The 21,866-nt window shown below is 42.5% G+C and overlaps 2 long non-coding RNA genes across 3 annotated transcripts in view; one reads left to right on the top strand and one right to left on the bottom strand.

The window, feature by feature from the left end:
* Positions 1-676: 676 nt before the first annotated feature.
* Positions 677-21,866, bottom strand: part of LOC114118742 (uncharacterized) — a 107,613-nt gene continuing 86,423 nt past the window's right edge. Inside the window, exons 5-7 of one of the 2 annotated variants that reach the window (XR_009596785.1) lie at positions 4,850-4,966; positions 1,724-4,741; positions 677-832 (exon numbers count right to left, since the gene is read on the bottom strand). This is a non-coding gene — a long non-coding RNA (uncharacterized LOC114118742). Of the gene's footprint in view, positions 833-1,460; positions 4,742-4,849; positions 4,967-21,866 lie in introns of those variants that run through there. The other variant, XR_009596784.1, reaches the window with a different exon arrangement.
* The window catches only part of LOC114118743 (uncharacterized), a 34,544-nt gene continuing 30,275 nt past the window's right edge, over positions 17,598-21,866 (top strand). Inside the window, exon 1 of the long non-coding RNA XR_006056524.2 lies at positions 17,598-18,610. This is a non-coding gene — a long non-coding RNA (uncharacterized LOC114118743). The remainder of the gene's footprint in view (positions 18,611-21,866) is intronic.

Below are 21,866 nucleotides of genomic sequence, written 5' to 3'. Positions count from 1 at the left end.
AATGTGTGGGCAGTCTCCCAAGACAAACAAAAGCAGGTTCACTGAGGGACATCATACTGTGGTGCATGGGGAGCCAAGAAGAAGAAAATGCCAGAAGGAAAGTCCAGTGGGAAAGCTGAAGATCGAGAAGTGATGATTTGGAAATTTGTGAGATCAAGAGGCAAAGTGGTGGGAGGAATGAATGGGTCAGGATGAATGATTCAGAAATAAAGCCTTGAACAACGGTGAACTGCAGATCTCCTTTCTAGGAAGTAGCTAACTGGTGATTAGCATAGTGTGCAGTAGAAATACAGAATCAGAATCTATGATGGTGGGACTTCCCTGGCAGTCCAATTGTCAAGACTCCACATTTCAGTGCTTCCAATGCAGGGGGCACAGGTTTGATCCCTGGTCTGGGAACTAAGATCCCACATGCTGCATGGTGTGGCCAAAGCAATAAAAGAATTTATGAGGATGTGACCCAGGAATCACCATGCTTTACAAGCTCCCCAGGAATTTTTAATGTATAATTTCTTCTTAGTGACCCACCCTATATGTTAAGGAGTATTGGAAGGGGTAAACTTTGTCAAGTTCCTGTTATACCCTGCCCCAGGACAATGGATGCTCTGTAACCAAGGAAGATCAATGATTCTCCCATCTAGATGCACATTAGAATCATCTGGGAAACCTAAAAATACATATTTCTACTATATATATTTTATTATTCATATATATGGGGCTTCCCCAGTGGCTCAGCAGGTATGGAATCTGCCCACAGTGCAGGAGACACACGAGATGCAGGTTCGATCTGTGGGTGGAGAAGATCTCCTGGAGAGGAAAATGGCAACCCACTCTAGTATTCTTGCCTGGAGAATCCCATGGACAGAGGAGCCTGACGGGCTACCATCCATGGGGGTTACAAAGAGTCGGATACAACTGAGGGACTAAGCATGCATGCACGTATACATGAATGTCTAGGCCCTGAGTGAGTGAAGTTGCTCAGTCGTGTCTCTTTGCGACCCCATGGACTGTAGCCTACCAGGCTCCTCTGTCCATGGGGTTTTCCAGACAAGAACACTAGAGTGGGTTGCCATTTACTTCTCCAGGGGATCTTCCCAACCCAGGGATCGAACCCAGGTCTCCCACATTGCAGGCAGATGCTTTACCCTCTGAGCCGCCAGGAAGCCCTACTGCATAGGAATTCAATCTCAATCGTCAAGACAAGCATCTAGGCATCAATATTTAAATTAAAACCTTTCCAGGTGATTATGGGGTGGAGGAAGACTCTGGAAGAGATGAGGTAATCCCTAAACCAAGAACCCCTCAGGTTTCTGAGAAATGAATAACAAATGCAGAATCTCACTGAATATCCTCATTTTCATATCTTTTGTGATTGATCTAAACTGCGATTAAACTCAAAGAGCAGTGTTAGAAATACGGTGACTAATGGCTATTCTGAGTCAAAAATGAAAAAGCACATATTTTCATGACATAATAAAAGTCAAGTGAACAGTTTACTCAGACCATGAATCAGTGAATGCAATTATCTGAACAGAGCCTAAAGTTGTTATCTATGAAAACATATTTTGATATATTGTTATACAGGATTTCAAGATTTTGGTAGAAATGTTTAAATTACTAAAAAAAATACTGGTTTTATAAATGAGTAGAGCTAGCCTGATGCTTGAGATAATAAAGAGTAGTTGGGAGCCATGACAAATCAAATTTGTGGGAATGGGCAAACTTTTGTGACAGCCAAACATAAAAGGATTAAAGGTCCCTTTAGCCTACAGGCTGCCAGTCTATGAACCTTTGAGTCATAATAAACTGTTATAATATGGAAATAAACATAAGCATGGAATTACAATAATTAAGGGGTCTATAAAGGTTTTAAAGGAGGGGTGACCATGGAAACAATTGAAAGGCTGAGGATTTTTTTTCATATTTTAATTTTAAAAATGTTAAACTTTTCATCTTGAAATGATTTCGCTTGCAAGCATGTTACAAACATAGGTCAGACTTCCTGCATACTCTTCACCCAGATTCTCCAAAAGTTAATATCTAACATAACATCTGCACAAAGATTAAAATCAGAAAATTTTCTCTGATAGATACTGCTATCTTATTCCAATAGCTTCCCTTTGTCTTTCATTATCTTGACATTTTGAAGTGCGTTGGTCAGTTATTTTGTAGAATGGCCCTCAATTTGTGTTTGCATAATGTTTGCTCATAATTTAAATTAAGGTTATACATTTTTGGAACAAATACTGCAGAGGGATACTATATTCATCTGACTGCATCACAACAAAAGATATAGGATGATGACTTGGACCATTATAGTGATGAAAATTTTAATCACTGAATTTAGGCAGTGCCTACCATCTTTATACTCATATTACTGTTTTCCCCTTTGTAATTAGTTAGAAGCTTTGGGGAATATACTTTGAGATTACCTAAATATCCTATTTCTCATCATTCTTTTTGCTACTGTCTTAGCATGTATTGATGAATCTTGCCTGAAACAATTCTCACTGTGGTGTTTGACAAATGTTTGACCTTAATCCTTCTACATTTATTAGTTGGAATCCTACTATACTTTTTCTTCTCTGTCACTTAAAGGCTATCCACTCCAGTGTTCTGGCTTGCAGAATTCCAAGGACTGTATAGTCCATGAGGTCACAAAAAGTCAGACACAACTGAAGGACTTTCACTTTCGCTTTACATCAGTGCACTTTGTGTATTCTTATTTTATTCTATGGGTTATAATTCATCACTAATATTATTTATTTTGCTGTTTATGTTGTCCCAGATTTGATAAAGAGAGCTTTTTAAAGTAGACTCCTATGTCCTTTTGACAGATTCTCATCATTTGTTTTTAATATTTCCTTATATCTGGCATCATGAGACACTTCCTACCCATCTTATACTTTCTCTGCCTAGACTCAGCTACTTCTCCAAAGAACCATAGTAACTCTCATTGGATAATAGTGTTCAGAAACCAAAATCTGAGCAATTTGTATATTTATTGTTACTGGTATTGTATCTAGGGCTCTCTGAAAATGGAGCTAGAAAATAAATGTGTGAACATAGTCTTATATTTATGTATATTTTTATATGCATCTAAATATCAAAAGCCATGAGTCCCATGTGGGGTAACCTCCAATATTAATCCAATGCTACATTCACTCTAGTTTTTCTCCTTTCCTTAATTAAACTCCTTTTCCTGGCTATGAGAAGTTTGGCTCTCCTTTTCCACAATTTATTAACTTATTTGCTCAGTCTTAGGATAAACATTAAGTGGTTTTAGACAGCCGACATCTTTGAGTATGCAACACCTACATACACCCATCTTCCCATACATGCATATTTTTAAATGTTCATTCATACCTACATAAAGTACACTCATTCTGTCCCCCAAAATAGACAACTGAAGTATCATGCAATTACTACATTTAGTTCCAAGTCAGGACTTCTGAGTGATATAGAAAATTTTTCAGTCAGTGTAGCTCTTCACACTTAGTTAAGACTAATTTATCAATCACCAAGACATTAAGTATATGACAGTAGACAAAGAATATAGCTAACTTCAATGAAAGAAGTCTCAATGATAAAAAGAGGAGAATTGGGAAAACACACACTCTCATGAACATAGACATCCACTGGCAAATTTTACATAAAAGACATAATTCCCCTGGGGTGGGTATGAGACTTGAGGGTGAGAACAGAACTTATCTAATCAGGGGGACTCTGAGGACGCTGGCTTGGTAATGGCAGTAATAAGAATTTTCTTCCTTCTTTCCAGCATCATGATCTGATAGTGCTGTGTCAGTGGAGGAGTCGCTTAGTCAACTGATCTGGCAGCCTCTGGTTTTCTTCTCTTGGAGGCTCTTCATTCACTGACATATCTAAAGAAGTTTTCCTTTCCAAGGGATACATAATTTTAGCATCCTTGATTCTGTGCGTGTGACCTCAAAGAACCTGAGACTGCCACAGCATTTCAGTGTCAAGACTGTGGTTGTCCAGGCTTGGGATGTCTTTGGTGACACAGTTCCTTTATAGGCTTAGGTATCATCAAGACATTTGACCAGTCCCTTCCGCAGGCTGGGAACCATAGACAGAGAGGCTGTCTCCAGTTGTATTTGAATCTAGGAAGTTCTATTGTCTAAGAGCAGACCTCTGTTGTATTAATAATGTTATCATCCCCTTAGACCTTAGTGTCATGGATGCTACTTACGTCTTGGCTTCTGCTACTGGACAGTTTCTGATAATAACTTGGAGTGGAATGATTTGTTCCCTGTCCTTGGTTCCATCACAGCTGCACTTGTTTGCTTTGTCAGGTGGGAATGATTTCATAGGAAGTATTTAGGAGTGACCTAAGGGGATAGGCTTGTCTTTTGCCCCAACTTTACCTCCTATCTTTACTTGTATGAACTTAACTTGGAGTCAAGTATTTGGTCTTTGTAACATTGCCAGATTCCAGGCATTTTTCTTGTTATGCATATCCAGAGAGAGCCTTCTAAGTAAAACCATACTTTCTTCTGTTGTCAGATGGGACATTTCATCTGAAGATTGTTGCTTCATTGTAGGATCTTACTAGAATCCCAAGTCCTGAATTTTTCCTGCCATTTTTCCTGATGCAGTTTGTAGGCACAAGCCTGAGTCCCAACAGGCCATTGCTCTTCACCTCATCACCTCTGCTCAGACAAGTCCACGTTGCTGCACCCTACTCCTGGAATCAAATTCTGTATCCATTATGAATTCTCTGGTGGAATAAACAGAAAAGCTGGTTCAAATTTGCTTAAGCAATAAAGGAATTTATTTGCTTTTGTAACAAGGTTTGTAGATAAGGCCAACCTCAGAGTTAGCTTACCTCCCAGTGGGATTCACCCACTGTGCTCTCTCTTCTTGTCTGCATCCTCAAGTTCTTTCCATTTTAGGGGCAAGATGGCACCAACAATCCCTGTCTTTATATCTTTATCCTCTGATTCTGAGAGGAAAAGCAGAGAAAGCAACTTTGATACCAAGATTGCTTGCCAGAATCCCAACTGGACTATTTAGGTTATGTAGCTCCCTTAAACCACTGGGGAGTTGAATATGTTTGGCTTAAGTCAATCAGTACCCATCCCATGGGTGGTATGTGGTAATAACGGACATCAAATTGAAAACAACAGACTATTAGAAAGGGGAAAGAGGATTCTGGGTAGACAACTAATAATATTCCATCACCAGCCCTCTTAAGCTTTCTACTAAGCCTTTTAAAAATAACTTCATGTTATCTTTTTTTCCAAAGATAGCATTAATCTGTTTTAAAATTATCTTATTTATTACATGTCTCTCTTTGAAGAATCTCAGTCTCCATGAGAACAGTGACCTTATCCATCTTGTTCATTTCACTTATAATTCAATGGCTGACATTCAGTAAATATTTGCTTAATGAATGAATGAAGGCATTGCATTTATCCTGCATCTCTGAGACTTTACAGCATAATGTCCCAAACCTCTAGGGTAGGCATACTTTACTTGAAATGCTTGGGATTAAAGCTTCACAGCTGCTAAGTGACTAGCCAAAACCTTAACTCCAGCTTGCTGATCCCACATATCGTGCATTTCTGACTATCCTAAGCTGCTCTTGTGTGCTAAAATAAGCCCTCAGAGTCTTAGCACAGCTGCGTTCAGAATACATATAGGAAATACATAAAATATCATGACAGCCAATGTCCACATAGTAATTTAAAAGATTAAGAGGAGTTTAAAGCTGGCATGAATTGATCTTTATTTTTCTGATATTAACTACCAACATGCTCTGAGTGAAAATCATATCCTGCCTAATGCCATATGAAAGAATGGGATTGATCTCATTTTCCTATGGCAGTTTCCTATAAGGCACATTATAATTTTGTTTACTGCATGTTGCCTCTGTTGAAGATAAATGCTTTTTATCCGATAGAGTAGACTGATCAACAGAGCAAAGAATCAATAGTAACTGACTGTTTACTATGAACTAGGTACTTCATTCATTCATCATCCCTTCACTCATTCATTCACATCTTTCCATTCTTATACTTTTATTGAATATTTATATAGTACCTTCCATGTGGCAGGTGTCATGCTAAGGGAGAGAGAGACAACAGTTAGCACAGTCTAGGGAAACACTGTAGTCCATCAATTAAGGTAACAAACTCTGGAGTCAGAAACATCTGAGTTTGACACTTGGTTCTGCTGTGACCTGTGAGATCTTGAACATATCTTGATTACCTTATCTGTGTCTTTAATATGCTTCATTGCATGAAATTGTTCTTTGACTCACAGAGTTGTGAGGCTTGAGTGAGATAATTTAAATGCTATATTTGCTGTGTCTGATACATAGTAGTTGCTCAATTAAATGTTATTCTAAATCACCAGATGATCCCTATCTTCAAGTTACTCATGATGAATGAAGAAAACAGACATATATGTCTTTACACTTAATTTCACCCAAATGATCTGACATTAGTGTTATTTTTCCCATTTTATAAGCAAGAAAATTGAGAATTTCAATAATTGGTTCAAGGCCACAATTAATAAGTAAATGAGGCTGATGTCAAAATTCAAAGATGCCTGCCTCCAAAGCTGTTTTCTCTCTGATTGTCTGGATGAGATATTGAGAGGCAGTAGTTCTAGTCCTGATTTCTGTCCAGTGGTTCTCAACCTTGAAGAGCTTTTGTAAAGCACCAAATGCCAGGACTCTGAGCTTCCCATGTGACCCTAGGGGTAAAGAATCCATCTGCCAATGCAGGAGACATAAGAGATGTGGGTTCAATCCCTGGGTCAGGAAGAGTCCCTGGAGGAGGGCACGGTAATCCACTCCAGTAATCTTTCCTGGAAAACCCCACAGACAGTGGAGCATGGAGGGTTACAGTCCATGGGGTCACAAAGAGTCGGACACGACTGAAGCAACTTAGCACACACACGTCAGGACTCTGTTGCAATTCAGTTAAATCAGAATATTAGGATAAAGGCTGATGAGGCATCAAATATTTTCAAAATCTCCCAAGCAGATTCTAATGGCTAACCAGAATTGAACCCTACTCTTGATTATATTCTTTGCAGCCAAAGATGGAGAAGTTCTATACAGTCAACAAAAACAAGACTGGGAGCTGACTGTGGCTCAGATCATGAACTCCTTATTGCCAAATTCAGACTTAAATTGAAGAAAGTGGGGAAAACCACTAGACCATTCAGGTATGACCTAAATCAAATCCCTTATGATTATACAGTAGAAGTGAAAAATAGATTTAAGGGACTAGATTTGATAGACAGAGTGCCTGATGAACTATGGATGGAGGCTCGTGACACTGTACAGGAGACAGGGATCAACACCATCCCCAAGAAAAAGAAATGCAAAAAAGCAAAATATCTGTCTGAGGAGGCTTTACAAAAACCTGTGAAAAGAAGAGAAGCAAAAAGCAAAGGAGAAAAGGAAAGATATAAGCATCTGAATGCAGAGTTCCAAAGAATAGCAAGGAGAGATAAAAAAGCCTTCCTCAGTGATCAGTACAAAGAAATAGAGGAAAACAACAAAATGGGAACGACTAGAGATCTCTTCAAGAAAATTAGAGATACCAAGGGAACATTTCATGCAAAGATGGGCTCAATAAAAGAGAGAAATGGTATGGACCTAACAGAAGCAGAAGATATTAAGAAAAGGTGGCAAGAATACACAGAAGAACTGTATAAAAAGAGCTTTAAGGCCAAGATAATCACAATGGTGTGATCACTCACCTAGAGCCAGACATCCTGGAATGTGAAGTCAAGTGGGCCTTAGAAAGCATCATTATGAACAAAGCTAGTGGAGTTGATGGAATTCCAGTTGATCTATTTCAAATCCTGGAAGATGATGCTGTGAATGTGCTGCACTCAATATGCCAGCAAATTTGGAAAACTCAGCAGTGGCCACAGGACTGGAAAATGTCAGTTTTCATTCCTATTCCAAAGAAAGGCAATGCCAAAGAATGCTCAAACTACCGAACAATTGCACTCATCTAACATGCTAGTAAAGTAATGGTCAAAATTCTCCAAGCCAGGCTTCAGCAATACATGAACCATGAACTTCCAGATGTTCAAGCTGGTTTAGAAAAGGCAGAGGAACCACAGATCAAATTGCCAACATCCGCTGGATTATGGAAAAGCAAGAGAGTTCCAGAAAAACATCTATTTCTGTTTTACTGACTATGCCAAAGCCTTTGACTGTGTAGATCACCATAAACTGTGGAAAATTCTGAAACAGATGGGAATACCAGACCACCTGACCTGCCTCTTGAGAAACCTGTATGCAGGTCAGGAAGCAACAGTTAGAACTGGACATGGAACAACAGACTGGTTCCAAATAAGAAAAGGAGTACGTCAAGGCTGTGTATTGTCACCCTGCTTATTTAACTTATATGCAGAGTACATCATGAGAAATGCTGGACTGGAAGAAGCACAAGCTGGAATCAAGATTGCCAGTAGAAATCTCAATAACCTCAGATATGCAGATGACACCACCCTTATGGCAGAAAGTGAAGAGGAACTAAAAAGCCTCTTGATGAAAGTGAAAGAGGAGAGTGAAAAAGTTCGCTTAAAGCTCAACATTCAGAAAACTAAGATCATGGCATCTGGTCCCATCACTTCATGGCAGATGGGAAAACAATGGAAACAGTGTCAGACTTTATTTCTTGGGCTCCAAAATCACGGCAGATGGTGATTGCAGCCATGAAATTAAAAGACGCTTATGACCAATCTAGATAGCTTATTCAAAAGCAGAGACATTACTTTGCCAACAAAGGTCCGTCTAGTCAAGGCTATGGTTTTCGAGTGGTCATGTATGGATGTGAGAGTTGGACTGTGAAGAAGGCTGAGTGCTGCAGAATTGATGCTTTTGAACTGTGGTGTTGGAGAAGACTCTTGAGAGTCTCTTGGACTTCAAGGAGATCCAACCAGTCCATCCTAAAGGAGATCAGTCCTGGGTGTTCATTGGAAGGACTGATGCTGAAGCTGAAACTCCAATACTTTGGCCACCTCATGTGAAGAGTTGACTCATTGGAAAAGACCCTGATGTTGGGAGGGATTGGAGTCAGGAGGAGAAGGGGACGACAGAGGATGAGATGGCTGGATGGCATTATCGACTCGATGGACATGAGTTTGAGTGAACTCCAGGAGTTGGTGATGGACAAGGAAGCCTGGCATGCTGTGTTTCATGGGGTCGCAAAGAGTCAGACACGACTGAGTGACCGAACTGAACAACTCTCTCAATAGTCTTCCAGCCTTGACAGTCTGATCCTTCTATGTGAAAAAATATGAAAATGTTAGTCACTGGGTCATGTCTAACTGTTTGTGACCCCTCTGACTGTAGCCCATCAGGCTCCTCTGTTCATGTAATTCTCCAGGCAAGAATACTGTAGTGGGTTGCCATTTCCTTCTCCAGGGGATCTTCCCTACCCAGGGATCAAGCCTGGGTCTCCAGCATTGCAGGCAGAACCTTTACCATCTAAGGCATCAGGGAAGTCCTATATAAGGCAGCAATTTTTAGGATGAGATCAGCCTGATGGAGCTAGGACATTTCAGGACTTTCTATGGGATTGGGGTTCCATAGTCACAACAGTGTACTTTAAGGGGAAGGCCAGTGTGGGCAGAAATCCCTTTGTGTCAGGCCATAGCCATGGGGTTATAAGACATAGCACAGTACCCACTTGGCACACCCAGTGGCCGTGTAAGTGCTGGTGAAGGACGGTGGTGAGAGCTCAGTCTCCTTCAGTGGTGCCTTGACAAATCAACAGCATCCTTCACACATGCAGGAAGGAGCAGCCCGGGAAATGTCCCAAATAAATGCAGCTGCTCTTTGTTTCTGGAGAGGATGCCAATAACATTTTGTTCCTTGGGGTTCTCAAGAATGAAACTGTGTGCATAGCTATAAAAACAAACAAACCCCTAGGGATAATTATCATACTAACCAATATGTCACATAGACGTTTATTTAAGCTAATTAATCACAACTTGTATTTTGAGCTATATTCTCCCAGACTTTATATTGAGATATTCAATGAAGGGAAGAAGAAGAATTTATTAGGGGATACCCTCCGGGACATTTTAGTCAAAGTCAAAGCTTCTGCAGCTCCCTAAATTGGGGTCATTTCAGGAACTCATCCCAGAGTCTGGTAAATCTAACTTGCCCACTCTCTATGTGTTCCTCTTAGCAGTTCGATAGGATACATGGTCCGGTATCACTGTGCTTATTTCACTGAGTTGGAAACTGACACATCAAAAGGTTAAGCGACTCACTCAATGACTAGAAAATGCATATCCTCCATTCAAGGATACATCTCTGGATTCTAAATTCTCAGGTTATTCAGTTGAGTCAAGAGGAAATTATACTACTCAGGCACACCATAGATGAGAAACCAACCAACCAAATGAAAGCAGAGACATTCTAGTAAAAACAGTGGCATTGGATTCTCATTACTTGTTACTGGCAAGCTAAGGCTTTTACTACTGCTCTCTCTCTGGAAACCAAGAAGAACATGCACCAGATTAGTAGGTGGGAGCCAGCTTCTGGTTGGGTCAGATCTTTCTCCATTCTCTTTACCCCACTCCTGTCTCAAGTAGCAAGTGATGCTGAGACTCTGTGTATCCAGTCTCTGGCATAGGACAACTAACCCAAAAATGTTCCTTAAAGGTCGAATAAGAAAATTACCATCCATGAAGAGATAGTTGAGAAAGAGACATCATAGCTAAGCATAGGTGTGAGAATTCTCGAGGCCAGAAGATATGACTCGGGCTCCGACAGAGTCTGCAACAGTGATGAGTGTCCTGAAGTGCTTACATGGTACCAGACCCTGTTCTAAGCATGTGACATATATTAATCCACTTAATCTTTAGAACTCTATAAGAGAGGTATCTATTACTACCTCCATTTTTTAAAAGGAAAATAAATGAAGAATAGAGAGTTCATGTAGTTTGCTCGAGGTCACACAACTAGGAAGAGAAAAAATCAGCCTCTGAGTTTGGTGTCTTAATCAATGTTCTCCTAGTTGAAGTGTTAGTCACTCTGTCATATCTGACTTTTTGTGACCCCATGGACTGTAGCCAGTGAGGCTCCTCTGTCCATGGGATTCTCCAGGCAAAAATACTGGAGTGGGTTGCCATGCCCTCCTCCAGGGGATCTTCCCGATTCAGAAATCAAACCCACGTGTCTTATGTCTCCTGCATTGGAGGAGGGTTCTTTACCACTAGCGCCGCATGGGAAACTCACTCAGTTGTGTTCCAACTGTTGCTATCCCATGGACTTTAGCCCACAGCCTCCTCTGTCCTTGGGATTCTCCAGGCAAGAATACTGGAGTGGGTAGCCATTCCCTTCTCCAGGGTTTCTTACTGACCCAGAGCCACTAGGGAAACCCATACTGAATGCTAGGATTCTATTAAAAATGAAACTTTTCTTCAGAGAAAGACTTCCCAGTCATGCTTTAAAAATACTATATCTTCTATTTCAACAGAAAACTTGCCTTTTGAGGTTTCAATTTTTTATTCTGGACTATCTACACAGCTCTTAACATGAAAATCTCAGCAGAGGAAGCAGAATAGAGGAGCTCTTCAAATCCAGAACTAGACTAGATCAGTTGATCAAGGATATAGGTCTGCCAAGGCAGGTAGCGAACAGAGGAAAGCAATCTTTTTATAAGTCAAATATAGAGACTGTGTGTCTAAAAAGTGCTCATAAATCACAGTATGCAAAGACACCTCTGAGGAATCTGTACACAGATAACTGAAATACTGAGGATCTGGACCATCATGAAATGCATTCACTTTTCTCCCACCCACTGACTTCTAACCTTCTCTGTCGGGGTTTTTCTTCCTCACATCTTGATGGGAACTCAGGCTGACCCCTTCGTTTTCCAGTCAGTCAGGTTTCAAGGGTGAACAGGTTTCCGGTAAACAGTCCAACTGGTCTAACCCAGCACTTCAATCTCTCATGCATTTCGAATTGCCCCTCCTGTCTTATTGCAGGCCTGTCCTAGGGCTCAAATACCTGCATTAAGGAAGGGAGGAGAGTATGGACCATTTCTTGTTCACCCTGTCATACTCTCTGCCCTGCTGATACTGCTGCTGTTAACGTCTCCGAGGGCTTCCGTGGTGGCTCAGATGGTAAAGAATCCACCTGCAATGCGGGAGACCTGGGTCTGGTCCCTGGACTGGGAAGATCCCTTGGAGAAAGGAACAGCAACCCAATCCAGTATTCTGGCCTGGAAAATTCCATGGACAGAGAAGTCTGGCAGGCTCCATGGAGTCGCTAAGAGTCAGACACAACTGAGCAACTTTCACTTCACTTAACTCCGCAGGACCAGGTAAGGGCAGGGGGCAGAGCCCTACTGACCAGTACTGTAGCATTGTGCTTGCGAGCCCTCTACATGGCAAATCTTGGCTTTTTTTTCACTCATCCTTTCCGCTAGTTCTTTGGAGACCTCCTTGCTGGAGACAGCCCAAAGGAGACTATTATCTCCTAGCTGGCCGTGCATGACCTCTTCAGCTCCTGTGCGACAGCTGACCCTTCAGTCTTCTTCTGAGTTGTCTAGCCCCCACATTGAGTGGGGTCCTTTCAAGGCAAACATAGCCTGGCTTCCACCTGAGGTGGCCCCCTGACCCATAGATGACAGGATGACGTTCACCCTCTCCCACCACAGAATTCAGTGTTATTTATTGTCCCACCAGCCCTCCCTCTCCCCCCAAACCATTGGGTACAATTCCATCAATTTCTTCCCTTTGGACTTCCATAGGCCCTGTGACCTGCTGACCCTGGAGAACACTTGTCAAACTCTGCCCCAAATTCTTTTAAATCCATGGCAGTTTTGAGATTTCTATAGTAGCTAGTTTGGGGGTGAATGGGCAAGATTAATTCTCTTCTCCTGGCCAAAACCCTGGTATCTTCTACACTGTCTCCTACATTTAATTTGAGTAGGGGGAGGGGAAGAAATATTCTGGGCTCAGAGAAATCCTCTCTTACTAACCTTTCAGCACTGTTGTTGACTTTTTATGTGTAGGTGAAAGTGGTGATGTAGATTGCAAAACTGGTTCCAACCTCGTAGAAAGTCATGCTGATGACCTTTCATCTATTGCCCTCAGCTTTGAAGCCTGGCAATCAGGTCCATCCTACTTCACATCCTGTTGCAGAAGCAAGAGAGCTAGCCACTTCTATAACGTGCTTAGAGGTATTTTGATCACCCTGCTGCTGCTGCTGCTAAGTCGCTTCAGTCGTGTCTGACTCTGTGCGACCCCAGAGATGGCAGCCCACCAGGCTCCACTATCCCTGGGATTCTCCAGGCAAGAACACTGGAGTGGGTTGCCATTTCCTTCTCCAATGCATGAAAGTGAAAAGTAAAAGTGAAGTCGCTCAGTCATGTCTGACTCGTTGCAACCCCATGGACTGCAGCCTACCAGGCTCCTCCGTCCATGGGATTTTCCAGGCAAGAGTCCTGGAGTGGGTTGCCATTGCCTTCTCTGTTAATCACCCTAAGAGTAAGCAAATTAACACCTCAAGATGACTTCCAACATTCAATTTTAATATTTATAAACTGAAACTTGCTTGCTGATTTTTCTAACCATAGAATGACTCCTAAAATTTCTTAAAAAGTAGGGGAAATTTTTTTCTTTCTTTTAGGCATATGGAAAAGCAAGGTAGGTATAATATAGAAAAGGCAATGAAGGACCCTTAGTTCTACAAATATACCAATCACATAAAAATAAAGAGGTCTTAGCAAAAGTGTGAGCAGAATGTGAGCTTCTAAAAGCAGTCTCCACCCCCTGCACTAATGCTGAGCCACAGAAGAACTTGAATAAATAAATTCCATCTCTACTTCTGGAGAGGAAGAAGAGTATCATGAGAATGTACTATTAAATGCCTAGTGAAACTTCAAATTCAAAGCAACAGAAAAATATAAATCTCACATTACAGGGAGACTGATAGCTAGATGATCTCTATTTTGACAGGTTGATCTATAAGCTGTTCTTTCCATGTCATTCTTTTTTCCTTCTTACAAAGTCTGTGTGTGAATCATCACACTCTGGGTGAATCATAAAACTGTATGAGTGAATATGGATGATTACATGACTTTTAACTGGAAGGGAACAATGGCTTTAGTTCCCTGATGGAACCATCTTACCCTGCCATAGATTTTCTCTCAATGTGCAGCCAAGAGTCACGCTTCCTTGGTCAGAGGGTCTGATTGTCGGATTTGGTGGAAGGTTCAGGCTCAGTGACCAATGAGCCTCCGAAGGGCAGCAGCTGCATATTTCCCTGAATCCTGGTCCCAACCAAGGGGATCAGCCCTTTCCCAGGGCTGGCAGTGCCCCAGGTCCCGGCATTGCCCCTGGCTCTCCACCTTCCACAGCCAGATCCCTGGACCTGAGCCTGGATGGTGGCAGGAGGCCAAGTAATATAGGAACAAACTTTCCCCCTATCCACTCTCACAGGACATCAAGTTGGCACAAAAAGTGCCAACATACAGGAGATTGGCTTAATAACTGGGATTTAGTCTCTTCCTTCAAAATAAAAATAACATGCCTTCAAATTACAACATGTTCCCTTAACAATACTGCACAGATTATTTCTGGAACAGTGGTTCTAGCTGAGGCACCTTCCTGCCAAGTGTCTCACGTGCATTAGCTCATTGGGACCTGACACCCAGGGGATTGTTGTTGTTTAGTCACTAAGCTGTGTCCAGCTCTTTGTGACCCCATGAACTCTAGCCCGCCAGGTTCCTCTGTCCATGGGATTTCCCAGGCAAGAATATTGGAGTGGGCTGCCATTTTCTTTTCCAGGGGATCTTCCTGACCCAGGGATCGAACCCCCATCTCCTGCACTGGCAGGTGGATTCTCTACCGCTGACCCATCAGAGAAGTTCCCCTCTCCCAGGAGTAGATGGCACTAATAGTCTGAGCCCTCTTTTAAGCCATGAGTCACTCCACTGGTTGTGACTTTCTTCCAGTCACACAGCTAATTATTCTCAGTGTCACAACTTAAAGTCAGTTTCCTTACCCTTAGAATTCTACCACCTTAATTGAGAGGAAAGCTACATAGCACTTTTGAAAGAATGGTTAATTTTTTTCTGATTACATAAGTACTTTATATTCATCAAAAGAAAACTACAAAAAGTAAGGGAAAAAAAAAAGAAAGAAAATTGGAAAAACACTAGGAAGCACCAGGAAACAAAGAAAAATCACCCATTTCCCTGTCAGACACGACGGCTGTTTTTAACATTTGGTTGTTTGTGTAATCTCATATGTCCATTTTCCTTTAAAAATGGTTTCATATTGTGCATACTGGTTTCTTAGGAAGTTTCTTTCATTTTCTTCCCAATTATAAAGGTAATACATGCTGATTATAGAAAAACCAAAAATCACAATCATAAAGAACATCAAAACCATCCCGTAATCCCACCCACCAAGAAGTAACCATTAAAAAGCAACTTCATTGAATTTGACATTTAGAAAGCCCATAACCTTGCAACATGCCCCTAAGGCAAGTGTAAGATGTTTTCGGGGAAATGAAGGAGCTAATGCTTTGCCATTATCCTGATTTAGAAATGAGGCTGATTTGTTTAGAATGAATGCCTCTGCATTTCAGTCTCCTTGCTTGTATATATAAGAGTTTCCAATTAACTTCACAAGAATATCTTCAGGATCAATATTAAAACATTGGTTGAGAATGTTGAGTGTTCTGAAAGAAATCTACACTCTCCAGGCCATGAGCCACACTCATTCAGTTGGAGGTCCTCCTGCCAGGCCAGGCCACACAGAACTGGGGCCATATGAAAACAGAAGAAGGTGGTTTGGCTGGAGATCACCCTCTGGCTTTATCTGAGCCAGGGACTGGAAGGAGCTGACAAAGCAGAGCAGGATGTGCAAGATCACTGTTCCTCGTGCAGTCAAAACTGTCCAAGTCACGTCCCTGTGCAGGTGCTAAAGACTTCGGGAGGGAGACAGCTCTCTTCTCCAGGGCATTATATTGACTTTTTTCTGAAATTTTCTTATTTTGTTGCTATCTCTCGAAATTGCCTTGAAAATAGTCATCAGTATGGGGAACAGTGCAGCGTCTGACTTACATTTTTCTTAGGGATATGGCTGTGCCGACAAGGATTGAGTCGACACAGTGGCTTAACCAGTCAACTGGAAGCACTGAGATTGGAAGAGGAAAGTGTTTTGATGCTACAGAACAGGAAGTCTCAATGGGAACTTACAAGACAGGTGGATTTTTTATTATGGTTGCACAGAGCAACCATAGTGCTAGGAGCAAGCACTCAAGTATGTGCTAGCTTGCTGAAATAAAACAGAACCAATCAAACTGATGAAAACCTTAATCACACTCCCGACGTGTACCAACCCACTGTTGTCTCCTGTTATTCCCAGGCTCCTCAAGGCCTGCTCCTTCTCCTGCACATCCTTGTGGATATAGCGAATGGCACCACTGTTTACTCAGTTGTTCTCAGTCCAAATTCCTCAGCATCATTCTTGAACACTCCCCTATCCTCACTCCCCAAATCTAATTACCAAGTCTTGCTGTTGCTGCTTTCTAAATATATCTCAGCCCTCCACTTTTTTTCCATCCCCAGTTTGTCCAAGCTACAGTCATCTGTTACCTGGCCCACTGCTATCGACCCCTCACTGGCGTCCCATTTCCATTCTTGTCATCCCCCAGCCTCAGCAATCCTTTGAAAACACAAATCTGACAGTGTTCCTCTTCTACCAAGAACCCTCTAATGTTTCCCCACATTTCTTTTAATCAAAGAGAAATTTCCATGCAGTAAAAATCACTCCATGGAGTATATGATTATGGAGATTTTCACAAACACAGAGTGGTATAACCACCACAGCATTCAAAATATAGAACAGTTCTTTTGAGTAATTATGAATAAAACTGTTATAAAAACTCACATAGAGTCTTCTGTGTGAAAATAAGTTTTCATTTCACTTGGATGTGGTGTTTCTGGATTGTATGGTAAATGTATATTTATCTTCATAAGTAACTGTGAAGCTATTTTTCAAAGTGGCTGCACCACTTGCATCCCTATGCTGGTGGGATAAAGTCCAGACTCCACATTAGGTCTTCAGAGTCCTCTACCCCTAGCTCCTGCCTGCCTCTCCATCCACAGCTCTCTCTATTACAGCCCCCCTTTCCATGCTTTATCACCCAATCTCACTCAGACTTCTTTCATTATTGTGATAAACTCTTACTAATCTCCAGGACTTCCTATATGCTCAGTCTTTTGCCCAAGATAACTGTGCATCCATCTTTACCTGAAGAACTTTTTAATTTAACAAACTTGCTGGTTTAAACATCACCTCTGCCAGAAAGCTTTCCCTGAATCTCCATTAGGATCCCCCATGTATGGATATTTCCCTCATTCACTCACTCAACAAAGGTTTGATGAATAATAACCAGGATCTAAGTTCTGTTCCAGGCACAGGGGAGAAATCAGTGGATAAAATAAATTTAAGTCCAGACTCCCACGGAGCTGGGAGATTAGAACATTGGGTGACAGCCAGCGCTATAAAAACCTAGAGCAGAACACGTGGGGTTGCTATTTTAGACAGGACAATTGGAGGACACCTCTGAGCAGAGGACATCTCTGGGAGAAGAAGTGTGAGTGAAATAAAGAAGGAGCTCTGCAAATAGCTGGGGAAGATCATTCCAGGCAGAGTAACCAGCAAGGACCAAGATGTTAAGATAGGGACTTCCCTGGTGGTCCAGTGGTTAAGACTCCATGCTCCCAATGCAGGGGGCATGGGTTCCATTCCTGGTCTGGGAACTAAGATCCTGAGAGCTCCAAGACATAGCAAGGAAAAGAAAAAAAAAATTTTTTTTAAGTTAAGCAGAGTCATTACTTTGTCAACAAAGGTCTCTCTAGTCAAGGTTATGGTTTTTCCAGTAGTCATGTATGAATGTGAGCGTTGGACTATAAAGAAAGCTGAGCACTGAGGAATTGATGCTTTTGAACGGTGGTGTTGGAGAAGACTCTTGAGAGTCCCTTGGACTGCAAGGAGATCCAACCAGTCCATCCTAAAGGAGATCGGTCCTGGGTGTTCATTGGAAGGACTGATGTTGAAGCTGAAACTCTAATATTTTGGCCACCTGATGCAAAGAGCTGACTCATTTGAAAAGACCCTGATGCTGGGAAAGATTGAGGGCAGGAGGAAAAGGGGACACAACAGAGGATGAGATGGTTGGATGGCATTACCGACTCAATGCATATGGATTTGGGTAGACTCTGGCAGTTGGTGATGGACAGGGAGGCCTGGCATGCTGTGGTTCATGGGGTCGTGAAGAGTCGGACACGACTGAGTGGCTGAACTGAACTGAAGACAGAAAAGAGGTTGGCATGAGAGGCTGACATGTTTGGGGAGCAGCCTGGAGACCCTTGATGGGAACCTACAAAGATAGGAAAGAGGCAAGGAAGATGAGGCTGCATCTTGAGGTGTTTACATGACACCCTCCATCCCATCAAAGCATCTGCCACACTGCATTGTTACTCCCTCTGAAGTTGCCTTCTCCTCTCACATGTGCGCTCTTTGAGGCCAGAGATGGTGTTTGCTCTGTTGCAAGCTTTTACACTGTGACTCCTGCATGGTAGGTTCTTCTTTTTTTTTAATTTTTTGAAATATAGGTGGTTTACAATGTTGTGTTAATTTCTTCTATGCAGCAAAGTGACTCAGTTATACATAGATAAAGCTTTTTCCATTATGGTTTATCACAGGATAATTAATATAGTTCCCTGTGCTATATGGCAGAATCTTACTGTTTATCCATCCTATATATACCTTAGGTTGCATCTGCTAATCCCAAACTCGTCATCCTTCCCTCCCCCACCCCCTCACTTGGCAGCCACAAGCCTGTTCTCTATGTCTGTGAGTCTGTTTCTGTTTTGTAGATATATTGATTTGTATCACATTTCAGACTCCACGCATAAGTGGTAGGTTCTTAGAAAATATTTAAATGAATGAATGAGTAGTTGGACTACTTCAGTGGCACAGTCTCTTGATTGAATGACAAATTCTTGAAAAGATGGCATGAGCCCATATTACCAGCAGAGAAAAGGAGGCTCAGATTACTGAAATGACTTTCCCAGAGGCAGAGGTGAGTAATGTGGCTGGAATTCAGCTTCCTCGTGATTATAGCTCCCTCTCACAATATCTGCTCACAATATCTGTCTTTCTTGAACCAAGAAGTAACAAACTCTCATACCCAAACATCGTTCTGACCATTCTCATTCTCTATGTCTGCTGACCTTGACTCTGAAAGAATATCTCTGGACCATTCCTTAGAGGTAGCAGGTCTTTTGTTTTTTTAAGCAGTCCAGGAGCTCGCAAATGTTTCTATCTTTTTTTTTTTTTTTTTTTTTTTTGACCCACAGAATGATTTAAAAAAAACTGGGACACATGATCTTAAAAAAACAAAATTTCTTGTTTATTTTGAAGAAGTCTAAAGCTGTGGCGGTGCTGGCTCTGTAATGTCTGTGGAAAAACCCATCAGACTGAGGAGTGACTGTCCCTTTATGCAGAAGTGCATCTCCACTTTGCCACAGCCCTCAATACTCTTTGGTGCCTTGTGTCTGGTCCATTTCAAAAGTTTCGGTTACTTGCCTGGAGGGTGACAAGACGTGGTTTCCTGCCCCACAACACATGCTGCAGAGCTTCAACACTTTGGCCACCTGATGCGAAGAGCCAGCTCCTTGGAAAAAACTATGCTGGCAAAGATGGAGGATAGAAGGAGAAGGGGGCGGCAGAGGATGAGATAGTTAGATAGCTTCACCGACTCAATGGACATGAGCTTCAGCAAACTCTGGGAGATAATGGAGGACGGGGAAGCCTGGCATGCTGCAGTCCGTGGGGTCGCAGAGTCGGACATGACTGACAGACTGAACAATAACAAAGCACAAGCTGTCGGGTCCCATGGGGGAGGGGCTTTGAGAACCAGGGCCAGGCCTCTGCGTATTCTATTTCTCTTTCCAGCACATGTAGGTGGTTGAGTTCAGAGTAGGATGATTAGGTAGAGTAGGCTAAAAATCGGAAAGTCAGAAAAGAAAGGTGATGCCCCAAAGAGCTGCATGCAGCAGAAGAGATTATGAGAAAGCTGTAGGGGAGCCCGCGTCCCTCCACCCAGCTCAGGGCGCTGGCCTTCGGGTCTTACCTGTCGATAAGCCCCATGGTTTACAATGCCAGCTGACGGAACCCCTGCTACCCCCTTGACTATATAACTCAGTACTCCAGCTGCTGTACACTGTCTAGATTACCATTCTATCAAAGACATCAATGCCTATCAAGCAGTACCGACTCAAGTCATGGCCTGGCTTGGGAGAACTCCAGAAGAGAGCTGGAAGGAATTTTCCATGCCAAGTTATGTAATCCAGGGTCTACCACAAATCCTGGCACACAGTTGCTGAATAAATACTTGTTCAAGATGAATGAACCTCGTGCAAGTTACTTTTCCTCCCACTTCATCTATAAAGCGAGGGGTTTTCATTTAGCTACTCTTTAAGATGTTGTAGAGCTCAGACATCCTGTAGTTCTATGGATTTCTAAGTACTTACAGGCAAAGTGGAGGTCAGCAATAAATACCAGGGTCTCATCCATTTCCTGGGCAGAGTAGAACAGATTTTATTGATGGCAGAAAAAGAATCAAGAAGGCTCTGATTTTCCACTGCTGAGCTGAGATAATGCCATTAGTCACAACTGTGTTTCTCAGCCTTGGTGTTAGAGCACGTCGATCTAGAGTTTACACTCTGCATATGAGTGAAGTTTATTGGTTAAAAATGAATTCATCAGAAATTTGCCTCCAGGCTCTAGACATGTGGCTGGAATGGGTGTGATATACAGGTGAGGCCATCCTGTACAGACCGGCCAGGCGGCTGGGGCTGCCTGGCTGCTAGAATTTAAAGAGCCCTCCTGGGCCTCTTGCTGGATGACTTCCTTCTGTTAGCCTGCTTCAGTGCCTAAATCCCCACGATCGGTCTCACCTTTGAGTTAAGGCCCTGAAAGATGGAGTCCAGATGCTCCAATATGCAAAGAGGGGTTTTAAATCAAAATATTTGCATTCATTACATTCATTACCACTTTGGAAGAGTAATTTTCTCCAACAATGATGATGGTATTTGCCATCTATTATGAGCACTGATCCTGTCCCAAGCCCTTTACACATGCTGAATGCTTTTTATTTTCATCCACACAACCCCCTCTGTAACAAGTACTATATTTAGCCCTGTTTATAGGCTTGGCAAGAGCCAGAGGTCATACAAGCCTAAGTGGAGTCAAAACCAGATTATAGATGTTCTCTCTCTCTCTCTCAGGATTGAACTGACACACAGCGCAGTGCACAGTCTCCACGCACAGCTGGGTACCTGTTTCCACAAGCACACTCTTATACAACCATCACTCAGACTGAGACAGAGGACATTTCCAGCTCCCCGGGAGGCTCTGCTCCTGGGGTGCCCCCTCACCCAGAGGGACACCTGGGTCTTCCCAGGCATCCCCTCCTAGTCAGTCCTTCAGCTCCCCTCCTCTGCAAAGGACTCAGAACCTGAAAATCTACCTATTTGGCTATGTGAAGGGAGGTGGTGGCCCAGGCACACTCACACGGAAGGAAACAATCCCAAAACAAGAATATGGGGAGGGGGCAGGGTACTGGGGTAGCAGGAGGGAACTGTCCCTGGGGAGAGGTGAGGGCTTGTCCCAGGTACCCGTGGCCCCCGCAGCACACCCGCTGCCTGGTCGGCTGGGACAGCATCTCCAGGGCATGAGGACCTAAGCGTGCAGAGGCTGTCGCAGGAGTGCAGGTCCTGCATATCAAGCAGCGCTGGTTTCTCCCACTGCCGGGAATCCCAGTCTCT

The sequence above is a fragment of the Ovis aries genome, chromosome 16 (assembly GCF_016772045.2).
Source record: "Ovis aries strain OAR_USU_Benz2616 breed Rambouillet chromosome 16, ARS-UI_Ramb_v3.0, whole genome shotgun sequence".
Classification (NCBI taxonomy): Eukaryota; Metazoa; Chordata; class Mammalia; order Artiodactyla; family Bovidae; genus Ovis; species Ovis aries.
The sequence above is the reverse complement of the archived record's forward strand: the minus strand, read 5'-3'. Positions and strand labels throughout refer to the sequence as shown.